We start from the raw sequence: 12,596 nt of genomic DNA on the forward strand, positions 1-12,596 counted from the left end.
TAAATAATAAATAATGATAATATACATTACAAGCATCAAGAACGCGCCACAACATCTTAAAATAAACAGAAATAAAATAGCCATAACTGACAGGTTTAAATACTTAGGAGAATGGATAACACAAAACAATAGTGAAAAAATAACTCTAGAAAACAGATTACTCAAAATAGAAAAAGCATACAATATCACGAAGAATACCTACAACAAGAAATCCCTTTCCTGGAACACCATACTAAGACACTACCAAACGGTAGGTAGACCAGAAGTACTATATGCGGCAGAAACGCTGAAACTACATAAAGTACAAGACGTAGAGGGAATAGAGAAAATAGAGAGAAGAATCTTACGGAAAATATTAGGCCCAAAAAACAACACAGGACTAGAGTATAAACAAAGATCAAATCAAGAGCTATATTCCAAAATAGAAAAAGTAACAGATGTAATCAGGAAAAGAAGACTGCAGTTCTATGGACACATATACAGAATGGAGCACACCAGACTATTTTTTTTTTTTAACTTCCGAGTCCACAGTTAAGCATTACTTCAGAGGATGAGATGAATGATTTGTAGCGTGTGTGAAAATCCCATGCCTGACCGGGATTTGAACCCGGGACCTCTGGGTGAAAGGCCGAGACGCTACCACTCGCGCCACAGAGGCCGGCGGAGCACACCAGACTAACAAAACAGATCTTCACCCTACTAAACACTCACAAGAACAAGATAACCTGGCTTAAAGAAATAAACAATTCAATAGACTCAGACATTTTAAAAGACAGAGCAACATTCAAAAAAAAGAATACAGGATTTAGAGTTTCAGGAGAGGAAAACTCACTTGTAGAAGAGAGAGAAAATGGAATCAAGAAGACAAAGAACACCACTCTAGAAAACTGAAAGAAGCATGGGCTAAAAATTGATTAATCGTGCCCTTTAAATGGGCTCTTCGAAAAGAAAAAAATATAATGATAATAAAATGATTACACCTCAGTTTTTTCTTATTTTCCAAATTTTCTGATAGTTAAAAAAAAATTAATTTAAAGTAAATCTCAATTAGTCCTTATAAATTTAATTTTTTTAAATTTTATACTGCATTTGATATACAATAGTAATGGTAATGAAAAATAGGGAATGTGAGACGAAATCTGTGAACCTCCGACATGCAGAACAAATAAAACTTCATTTGAAAGGTAGGGATAAATAATGGCTATTCGCATGTACCATCTTATCATGAGAATAATCTGTTTTGTAGTTTTTCAGATAAGTTTATCTGATGTATGTTAAATTTAACATACATAATTATTGTATAATTTTTCACGTTATATGGTTTCTCAGACTATTTTCACCATAACTTAATTAAGAATCTTAATTTTTTTTTGCCTTTCTTTAAATTCAGTCGTATTTAACTTGTGTCATTTATTTTTCTACAAATAAAATTAAGATATTTACTAAATATTTTTTTGACTGAGGATAAAGTTCTCATTCCAAAAATTAACACAATATTTGGAAGAAACAAATAAACAGTAAACATTATAAACAATATTTTTTTTAAATAAACAATATCACTCTATCACTTTCTTCTCACAGATATCGCATAGACTACCTCCTATACTGAAAATTAGTAATATAAAAAAGCTAATAATATTTCACCATGCAGACATCAATATTCAGTTATTTTCTTAACAAATACGAAATAAACTATTACTTACAATCTGCAAGTAACTATAGTTTCTCACAAACCCCTAGTCATGCAAAATTTAAACTTTTCGAGGTATTTCCACTTAGATAATTAGTTATAATTAAATCATATTTATATATATATATCTTTTTAAAAGTCTGTCAGCAAAGAGTAAAAACAGAATTTGAATGACAGACCATCTTATGTTAATTCCCCTCTTTCTTAAACGACCCTATGCGGTTAAAATGTACTAAAAACTTTGTAATAAAATTTTAACAATTCAAATTTATTTCCTTTAATGAAAAACTTTTGACAGATATTTTTATACTAATTAAAGCTTACTTAGAAACATTGAATATCGAGAATTCTGGCAACAGTTTTCATAGATTACAAACGGATATGACAGCAAATGTATACCTCAAAAATAATGTATTTAATATTTGCATAATAGGGTATAATATGGTATTTTGATTTCTGCATTTAAAAAATTGAAATTTTTCATAGTTTTCTGTTTAATTAATAGGTGATATCCCCAACCTTTTACAAGTGTAATCCCTAGATGATGTGTTCTGCTGCTGTGTATTTATATAAGAGAAAGAGAGGTGACCTTTACATATCTTTCATAAGGAGATCTAGAAACTATGGATGCATTCGTTAATGTATTTTTTTTTTTATTTATGTTTTCAGGAGGTTTTAAACAGACCCCAATAGAGCAGGTGTAATGTTTTATTTATTTAATAAATACTGTCAATCTTTGTTTTAACGAGTAAATATTTCTTATAAATATATTACTTATTGAATTTATGATCACAGTTAGTATCAACTTTTGAAGCATTTTTAAAAGCAAATTTATTACAGTATTTTAATTAAAAATTTAAGTGAAGTGTTTTTATTTTTATATTTTATTAATTTATTTGATATTTTTTAACTATTAATGTTCGAAGTTTATTAGTTAAATATTATATTATATTTAGTTAATTATTTATTAAATACTAAATTTTTCAAATTAATTTTAATTTTCACTTTGGTACTATTCTGTTATTACCCCCAATTTTAAAAATATTTTTCAATATGAATCGTTGGGAAAATGCTTAAAAGAAGTTATTCACCTCATTTTGGGATGGAGAAACCATTTTTTATATAGTCGAGGTTAGCGAGAGAGCGAGGGTAGGTAAGTTTGGTTAGGTTATATTTATAAAATAAATAAATAGTTTTATCGGATTATTGGGTAATTTCTCTAACCTGGTTATTATTGCTATCAATATTTCCTGCTACTTTGAGTTATTTCCAGGTGAAAAAATTGCAAACTTTTGGGACGGGAGAAACGAAAACGTACCTGTTTTTCTAATCAAAAATTGATTTGTATAATTAAAAATACGAGTGAATTTGATAAAAAAAAAAAAAAAAACAAGTGCATTTATGCACAAGTTTTATTGTGCATAATTATTTATTATTATGTAATAAAGTGTTTTTCCTGCTCATTTAAAATTATATCTTATAAATGAAAACGAATTATAAGAAAAAAGTACTCTTTATTGAATAGCAATATTGTCTTATTTATGACTTTTTCTATCTAGACAAGAATTTGTAGAGAAAAATACGAATTTTTTTCATCTTGCCAGTGTAATTTAATATTCGCGAGCTTATACTAATATTTTTGCAACAGGTTACGAGTTTCAAAATGTGTCGTGTAGCAATATCAATTCACGTATAATTTTAAAATAGAGCAGTAATATATTCAAGTAATAATAATTCTAATCAAAATTCACTCCCAACAAATTTTTTCGTGTTTTGGTGTTATATTCACTCTAGGCTATTGACCATAATGGATAAAACAGAGAAGTAGTGCTAAAAGCATGTTTTTTTGTAGTCATTAATTTTTTTTTCTCTAAGCGTTAATTGTTTATACAATTAACTATTACCGACATTAAAAAAATTAACAGTATCAAAATATATACACATAAAATCAAATTAACAGCTTTACTAGAGCTACAGGCTAGGCTGTATAACACAAGAATTTTCCTGAACAATAAAATTTACGTACACAGGAAAATTAAATTCTACACTTCTCATTTTTCTTGTACACGTTGAATGTAACTTCACAATTTGGTTTGCTTTTCTGAATAAGGAAGATATAATGTACTTGGATATTCTAATTTATGGAAAAATATTATAGTTATAATAGAGTTAGGACAGACAAACTGCTGGATATTGAGTGTAAATTTTATTAGTTTTCAAAGACCCTTAAAGTAAGCTATTTTTATCATAAGGTAAAGTAAGATTATCCCTTATTATTTGAAGTTGTTTTTATAGTATTTTTCATTTAAGTTATAGTTTATTAAACTCTCAGGAGATTATTTTTGATTATCTTAAATAATTAATTTTAACGATTTTATTTTCTCACATTAGACAATCTATTATTTACATAATGCTATTTGTCTTTAATAAATTTAAATATATACTATAAGTATTTTATATTATAAAACAAATAATTGATGAGAAATAACGTCAAAATAAGTGATGAAGTTGAAATGCGGATGGTGTAGAAAAAAATAAGCAATATTGATGCATTTTTTGTTGCCTAAAAAAAAAAAAAATGATTGTCGCATATAAAATATGTATATCATTAAATTAAATTATATTCAGTGTAAAATGTATACCTACTTATATACTGTTATTAAATTCATAATATCGAAGAACTTCACTGTGAGTTTATCTTCAGCAAAAATCTTTTAGGAATATTTTGTGATAATTTTCTCTTACAGATAAATAGTGTGACAAAACATATTACATTGTATATATATATATATATATATATATATATATATATATAATAAGTTAATAATGAATGTAAATTAAATTTTGTTAAGTACATTGTTTCTATGTATAAATCATTCTTCACAGGTTTGAGTGCGAATTAACATGTAGCAATATTGATTATATAAAACAACGTATATTTTTCAGTTTTAATATAGATTATATGTGAAATAAGTGGTATTTTATTACTGTCTCTTCTTTTTCAATGGTTTTCTGTGTTGTAGTTTACAAAACAGTAAATGTAATTTCATCATCAGCTGAAGAGTTAGTTGTGTAATTGATTTAGTTTTTAAAAGAATATTTAAATATACATTAATTTTTCATTATGAATGAGTGTTAACATAATTAATTTATGTTATGTTTACGAATAGACGGTTCTGTTTTGTTGCTCCAACTCATTACATTATTTGAATGGTGCTGTGTTATGAAAAAAACTGTAAGTGTTATTTTCGGTATTATTCATTATAGAGATATGGTGCACAATTTGTTATTCATATATTTTATGAGCGTTTCTTTTCACTATGGTAGTAATAAATATATTGCGTAATATGTATAATATTCAAAACTTTAATTCTTTTAGTTTTAATTATACACCTGATTTTCTTCCTATCAAGTTTTCTTTGAAAGAAGTTAAATAACATTTTTTGAAACATAATCACCATCATTACGCAAGGTGGTATTGTTAAGTAAGATTAGTTTTAATTTTATGAAGTAAACCATTCTGAGAAAACGTACTTTTCAGAAAAAAGTAAAACCAAAAATGATTGAAAATCTTATAATAAGGCTTAACTGACTAAGTGTTCACCGTGAGAACTCCTTTTGTGATTTTAAAAATGAGGTTACAGTAAAATATTGTTTACAGTAACTGAATAATGGCATACCACATATTAAAAAAGAAAACATGATAGGAGATGAATTCAAATTAAAAACAAAAATTTCATTTAAATTATTAAATAAAATAAAATGAATAAAATATGTAGATGGAAAACAGATTGAATGGAAATAAAAATATGGCTAGGTTTGACAAACGATATATCATTTAACGGTAAACAATGAAGATAAACTGAAATAAATTCAGATTATTTCTCTATTGAAATTCCGGAAAAAGTCAGACGAATCTTGTAATCTACGTGGCGATCACTCAAGTTAAATAAAAATATACCTAAATTAAATTTTAACAGAAAAGATTTAATTTTTACAGCATAAAATTATCGCAGTACTCAAAAACTGATGAGAAAATTTATTACAGTTTTAGAAAGATTATTTTAATATTTTTTTAAAATTTTTTTACCGCCTAAAAGAAAAAATTAACATTAACAACCGGAAATAAATTAATGTGCATAAAAATAGTCTGCAAAAAAATTTGTACGCAGATGGAAAATTTGAGATTATTAAAGATATATCCAAATAGTTTCTAAGATCAAGAGTTTAGAATGAATCTTATTGAAGAATTCACTCCTCTTAAAGGGAAAAGTTTTCTTTAGTATGTTATAACAGCGTAAGGAACAACAAACAGTTACAAAACAAACAGTTTATCTTGATCTTTGGTATAACAATCGGTAAATTAAAAGTCAAATAAAGTAATTGCAATGAATAATAACCATCACTATTATTAATATCATTATTTTATAATCCATTCAATAAAGTAATAAAGAAAAATATTGCTAAATAATCCACAGGACAAGAACTCTAAAAAAAATACTCTTATCGTGATTATGGAATTGTCAACTTATAGTAAATCGGCAAACACCTTTCTTGTTTTTTTATTTGGATTTTTTTATGGTTAAAGATTTTTTTTAAATTCTCTTTGAGAAAATATTTATAATTTATTTGATATAGCTGATTATTATAGGATTATAAAGAAACCTATTTACTTAGTGAATTACAATGTTTTTAATTTATCGATGTTATGTTACATCAAATACTTTACAGCGAACTTAAATTTATTAGTGTATCAATTATAATCAAGAGAAAAGAAATTTTAACAATAATTCCTGACTAACATTTTATCTTTTTGGAAGATAAAATAAATAATATTGCATCCTAATTCATAATATGTAAACTTCGTATTTTTATTTTCAAAAATATTAACTTATATATCTTTCCAGCATACAGTATCATGATTTTATTTCTTGTGTAAATGCTTGCATTAAGTACACATTACTGTGAAATTTCTAACTAATTTGGCCGAAGGATAATTAAAAATATAAGTTCAAAATTAAAAGGTTTATTGAGTACTGGGTAACATGCCCAAAAAGTTTGTACTTTTTTTTTTTTCATTTACTAATGAGCAGATTCTCGCGAATGTTTTTTTTTAATACGTAATTACAGTAAAATAGTGTAGACTACTATACTAATGTCCTGGAAATTTATATATTTTTGGCAAAAATATATAAATTTCCAGGACTTACTAGTACAGTTACTAAAGTGAAATCTGCCTCCAAATCAAGATCAAAATTTTTCTTACGATTACAAAACTGAAAAATAGAAATACCGTTTTTCAAGCTACTTTACAAGATTACAAAGAAGAATAAGAAAACACCAAAGATATAACACGTAAATTTCCTTTCATAATGTAATATATTTTAGCTTATTGTTTAATTAATATTTCTTTTGGTTGTTCAGAAATATATACAACACACTATGAAATAATTTAATCAGTGTAATTCTTTAAGAAATATAAAAAACTTTTACTTAAGTTCTTTTTATATTTTTTTCCCCCGGTTAAAAACTAAAATGTGAAAAACTCTATATTATAACTGTAAGTGGTTTGTAGTTTATTGTATAGTATATTTCATGGTTGCACGATCTACACTGATCAGTAACCGAAGAAAATATGTATAAACTGTATTATGTATATTATGAATATATGTGATTGTAAAATTTGACTATAAAAAATAAATTTTTCAAACGGTAAGTTATATTTGAATTAGGTACTCTTTTGTATATAAATAACCTATTACAGGAATTTATTCTGAACATATATTTACAAAAAAAAAGTAGTCGAGACTATATCTTAATTAAACTTTATATAATCTAATCACGATTTGCCTAAAAAATTTGTGTGTGATATATGTTGTATATAATAGTATTATCTACTTTTACAAATAATTTATAAACCGTCAACTGCTGAAAAAGTTTCTTGTAATATCTCTATTTTCGTAATATAATTAATATTTTCGTGTTTATACAATAAATGTAAAAATCAATTGGATTTTCTAAATATTATAAACATTTCTGATGTGATTAAAATTATGATAAAGTTGTTAAATGTTAATTTAAATGTATTTGTACTGAATGGTTCTTATTAACTATAAATATATTAAAACTACAATTTGTCGTATATTTTTTTACATGTGTAATAATAAATAAATAATTGTAAGTAAAAGTACCTTTTACAAAATATCAATTACAGTTGACTGAATTATAAGATTATACATTTTAATATAAATTATTATTTTTCCCAATTACATATAATTTAAGAACAAAAGTGATTATAAATTTTTATTTTGTTAAAAATATATACGTATGTTTCCTTTTGTGCTTGTAAATGTACAGTCATTAAAAACAATAAAATTCAAGAATGTTCTTTGGAATAAGTGTTTTTATTAACTTCTAAAATATTATATGTTAAAAAATATCCCTACAGATATTTTTATGCAGTTCATTTTAGCATGTTCTTTGAGTATTCACGAAAAATAAACACCTGCAATCTATATTTCCATTTAGATTCACAGTGGATAAATTTAATCATGCATATAAAGCATATAGTAATGTCTAAATGTCAATTTTAATTCACAACTTATGTCGGCGAGCGCCTGCGGTGATGTAGTAAGGTACGACTAATTGACATTGCCAATTCCTTCTCCCCCTTAACAATCATCAGTTAGTTCACTATGTTTATTTTATTTTCACTTTATTTTTTAGCAGCTGAAATTTCAGAAAGTTTATTGTAGCAAAAAAAACAAAAACAGAAGTAATAATATCTCAAAAAATTACGGATTTTGAAGTTCTAGAAATAACAGTAACAGTAACGTAAGCAAAAAAACTTATTTGAGCCGTAAAAATAAAAACGTTTTAATTAAAGAACCTTCCTCCTCATAGAACCCTCCTCTATGAATCATGAGACCTTGCCGTTGGTGAGGGAGCTTGTGCTCAGGGATACAGAGTAGCTGTACCGAAGGTGCAACCATATCGGAGAGGTATCTGTTAAGAGCCAGACTAAGGAATGATTCCTGAAAGAGGGCAGCAGCTCTTTCAGTAGTTGGTAGGGGCGTGAGTCACAATGACTTAAACGGCCATATCAACATCACACAGTCCTCTGAGTACTGCGCAGCTGAAAGCAATGGAAAACTACAGTTGTTTCTTTTTCCAAGAAAATGTGGCTGTCTGCATTTTCACATAACAATAATGGAAGCGCCTTCCTTGGTAAAATATTCCGGAGGTAAAATAGTCCCCCGTTCGGATCTCCGGGTGGGGACTACTAAGGAAGGGGTCACCAGAAAAGTAAAAAATAACATTCTACGAGTCGGAGCGTGGAATGTTAGAAGCTTATAAAAGGTTGGTAGAGTAGAAAATTTAAAAAGGGAAATGGATAGGGTAAATGTGGAATATGTAAAACAATTTGTAGGGATGTAGGATGTAGAGGGTATACTGAAATGAAACGACTAGCACTAGATAGGGAATCTTGGAGAGCTGCATCAAACCAGTAAAATGACTGAAGGCAAAAAAATAAAATAAAGAACTAACGGATCCCTAGAAACGAAAAGTGTAGTTAAACAATAATTTAATAACTAAAAAACACTGAATAATTTACTGACAAAATTCTATTAATTTAGAATAATTTTTTGACAGGTAATAAAAATAAACAAAATAGTTTCCTTCAGAAGGAGATGGAAAGGATTGTCATATTAATTTAAAATAAAAAAATAAAATTCTAGATATTAATCCAACAGCTTGTAAATTTGTTAACTTATATTAATTTCATGTTTATCATCATCCACAATATTTCCAAAATCATACCTTGGTTTGAATTTTCATTTTATTTTTGCATAACCCAATTGAAACGTGTTGTATATCAGTAGTCTTGGAGTACATCGGAACAATAATGTGAAAGGAAAACATGTGTTTATCTGAGGTATCCAATCAATGTACAATAAACGATAACTTCATGGCGACTGTTGTTTTCTATGCGATAGAGTATCGTTAATGGGCCGGAACTTATGATCGACAAAGATAACATTCCATTCCACCACGATGCATTTAACCGCATTTCCAACCCAAAAAAAAACACAGTATGCTATTATCGCTCGTAAACCACTAACCACAAAAGAACTGCACTTCATGCAAATGTATGTTTACATAAACTATAAATGAATGCAAACATAAAAGAGAAAATTTGAAATTATGACGTATAACAAACGAAAACAATTAAAAGTTGGCAAGTGAACCTACATTTATAACTTTTATTCATCTATATAACTCTCCGATAAATATTCCCATATTTGTCTACGCAAGTAAGGGCTTACTCCCTTCTCCTCCAATGCTCTTATTTTAATTTGCCATCTAATAGACCCAAAAGCGTTTTTAACATCTAGTGAAACAAACAGTGGGATACCTTTAGTTCTCCATGTACCTGATGTGACCTCTGCCGCCCAGTCTGTAACTCTCTTAATTACTTGAACAGTAGGCCGATTTTTCCAAAACCCTATTGGTTTGGATTTATTTGAACTCCTTCTTGTATTTCCTTGATAATTAAACCAGCTACCATCTTTTCCACTATCTTATCCATAGTGTTAATTAGACTTAATGGTCTGGTAGTCTACTACACCTGTTTCCATAGTTTTTTTGGGCAGGAATACTACTCTGGCCTCCTTCCAGCACTTGGTAAAACTATTATTTTCTACTCCAAAACTGGCCACTTCTAACATCTCCCAAGGTACTTTACTAAATAGCCCTTTCAATAATGCTGCAGCAATCCTACCTGGTGCAGGGCTCTTCTTTTTCCTAGATGACCGGCCGCTGATTGTACCTCTGCTAGAGTGAATCGCCTGCTTTCGCATTCTATCCTTTCTTCCACCTCTTCCTCTGCACAAGGGAATAACTACGTGGTTTGTATCTCTGTCTGTAATTTTGAAACCATTGGCAATCGTCTACCGAAACGTTTTGTAACTATCTTGTAAGCCTGCCCCAAGGGTCACTATCTAGTTCTTCGCAGAGTTTTCTCCAATGATCCCGTTTTGACTTTTTAATTATCTTGTTTAATGTCCGCCTGGTTTCTAAATATCTTGCCTCCTCTGCTTCATATTCATCCTCACCAGTTGTTCTTAGTCTTTGCTTTTTTCGCCTGCATGTTTGTAGTAGTTCTCTTAGCCCCGCTATCTCTTCTGACCACCAGCATACTGTTTTTTTTCTACTTCTATGAATCACTCTATTCATTTCCTGTTGCATTACGTGAGTTGACACTTCTGGTGTATGGTACTGCTGAATTGTGAGCCAATTGGCTACTCGATTCACAATTTCATTTATGTGGTCTTCGTGGTCGTAGGGGGAAGTGTTTTATCATTGGAGAGAAATGATCGATGTAGTCTATCCAAAATAGTAACAAAGTGGTCGCTGGCAATATCATCTGGCAATACCCGTCAGCTCAACTGCTCCTGACTCCACCTGTTGTCCATAATAGTAAGATCTATACAGAAGAATGCCCTCTGGCCACAAAGGTGGGCGTTGCATCGTTTATAAAATGGCATCCAAGTGATTCCATCAGGTCCGATAATATTACACCTCTTCCGTTTGTATACATGCTGCCTGTAGCAACAGAGTTGCTATTAAATTCTCCAAGCATTATCAATCTTTTATCCCTTCTTGTTGTCGCTTTGTGAATTGAATCATTAAAACTGTCAAACACTGAGTAGGACCAGCCTCTCGTGCGATGATCTTTTTCCCACAGTTCAAACAGTTTTAAGGCTCATGACAGTCGGCTATTTTACGTAATTTTCCACTAGAGTTAAAACATTACTACAATCCATCTGGGCCTGTACGTTCATATTTGCGGTGACCCGTGCCCCAGCATCGAAAACATCGGTCTTCATCCTCCCTGATATAAGCCCTGTAGTACATCCAACCAATTTTAATTCTCTGCTCTACTAAATTACAAGTTGCCCTTTATGAAGTTATCACTGTGACATTGTGCCTTTCTCCGTAACCACGCCTAATTGATGATATTTTAATATCTTCATTCTCTTCAATCCTACTAACTACTGCAGCCATTATTTCTTCCTCAGAGGTATCAACTTCCACGTCTCTGATGTGTACTATGTTACGTCTTCCAGCTCGCGTCTAAGGTCTACTTGTAATTCCACAGCTTTGTCCCTTAAAACATTTGTGAATGGCACCGCCTTCTGAGCTCCTTGTATCCTAACATGGAATTCATAATTTTTTCTTTTACGTAGGGAAATTTCATCATTAGCTTCGTCATTAGTAACTGCCGATTTCAGTGTTCTCAATAAGTCAGCATATAATTTCCCAGCCGCCTTCACTCTTACAGTGCGGTGGTGGTGTCCTCTGCTGGTGGTGTTACTTTTTTATTCGGCGTTTGACCCGGCCGGTTCTATCTTATATCTCATTATGTAGGATAAGATCTTCTTTGTCAAGTTGCCAATTACACCCGATGGCAAAATAAACGCCACATTTAGCGATTGCTGAATCCCCCTCCTGATTGCTCTCGGTATTACTGTCAATGTGTTCTTCTTAGGTGCTGCTGAATCATAATAAACCTTATATTTACTTCGATTTAATTCAGTTGTTTCCTCGCCTATGATCAAAATCTAGGTTTTTAATATATCTCGAGGAGAATATATAGGTCGCTGAGTCACATCTTCAGGTGATGTCGTGATGTGATGTCACATCTTCTTACCTATATCGTGTAAACTGCACGTGTCTCCAACTTCCGACGGCAGTTCTGTTATTAAACAAATTTTATCTCTATACGTGGCCGGCCATCGTTTTTGTAGGAGCTCAATTAGTTTACTATCCGTTATTTCACCCGCCAAAATAGCCTCTACATCTACTTCTGACGTCACCGATTCTGTCTGTATCGCATATGTGA

The sequence above is a fragment of the Lycorma delicatula genome, chromosome 1, assembly GCF_047948215.1.
Source record: "Lycorma delicatula isolate Av1 chromosome 1, ASM4794821v1, whole genome shotgun sequence".
NCBI classification, from domain to species: domain Eukaryota; kingdom Metazoa; phylum Arthropoda; class Insecta; order Hemiptera; family Fulgoridae; genus Lycorma; species Lycorma delicatula.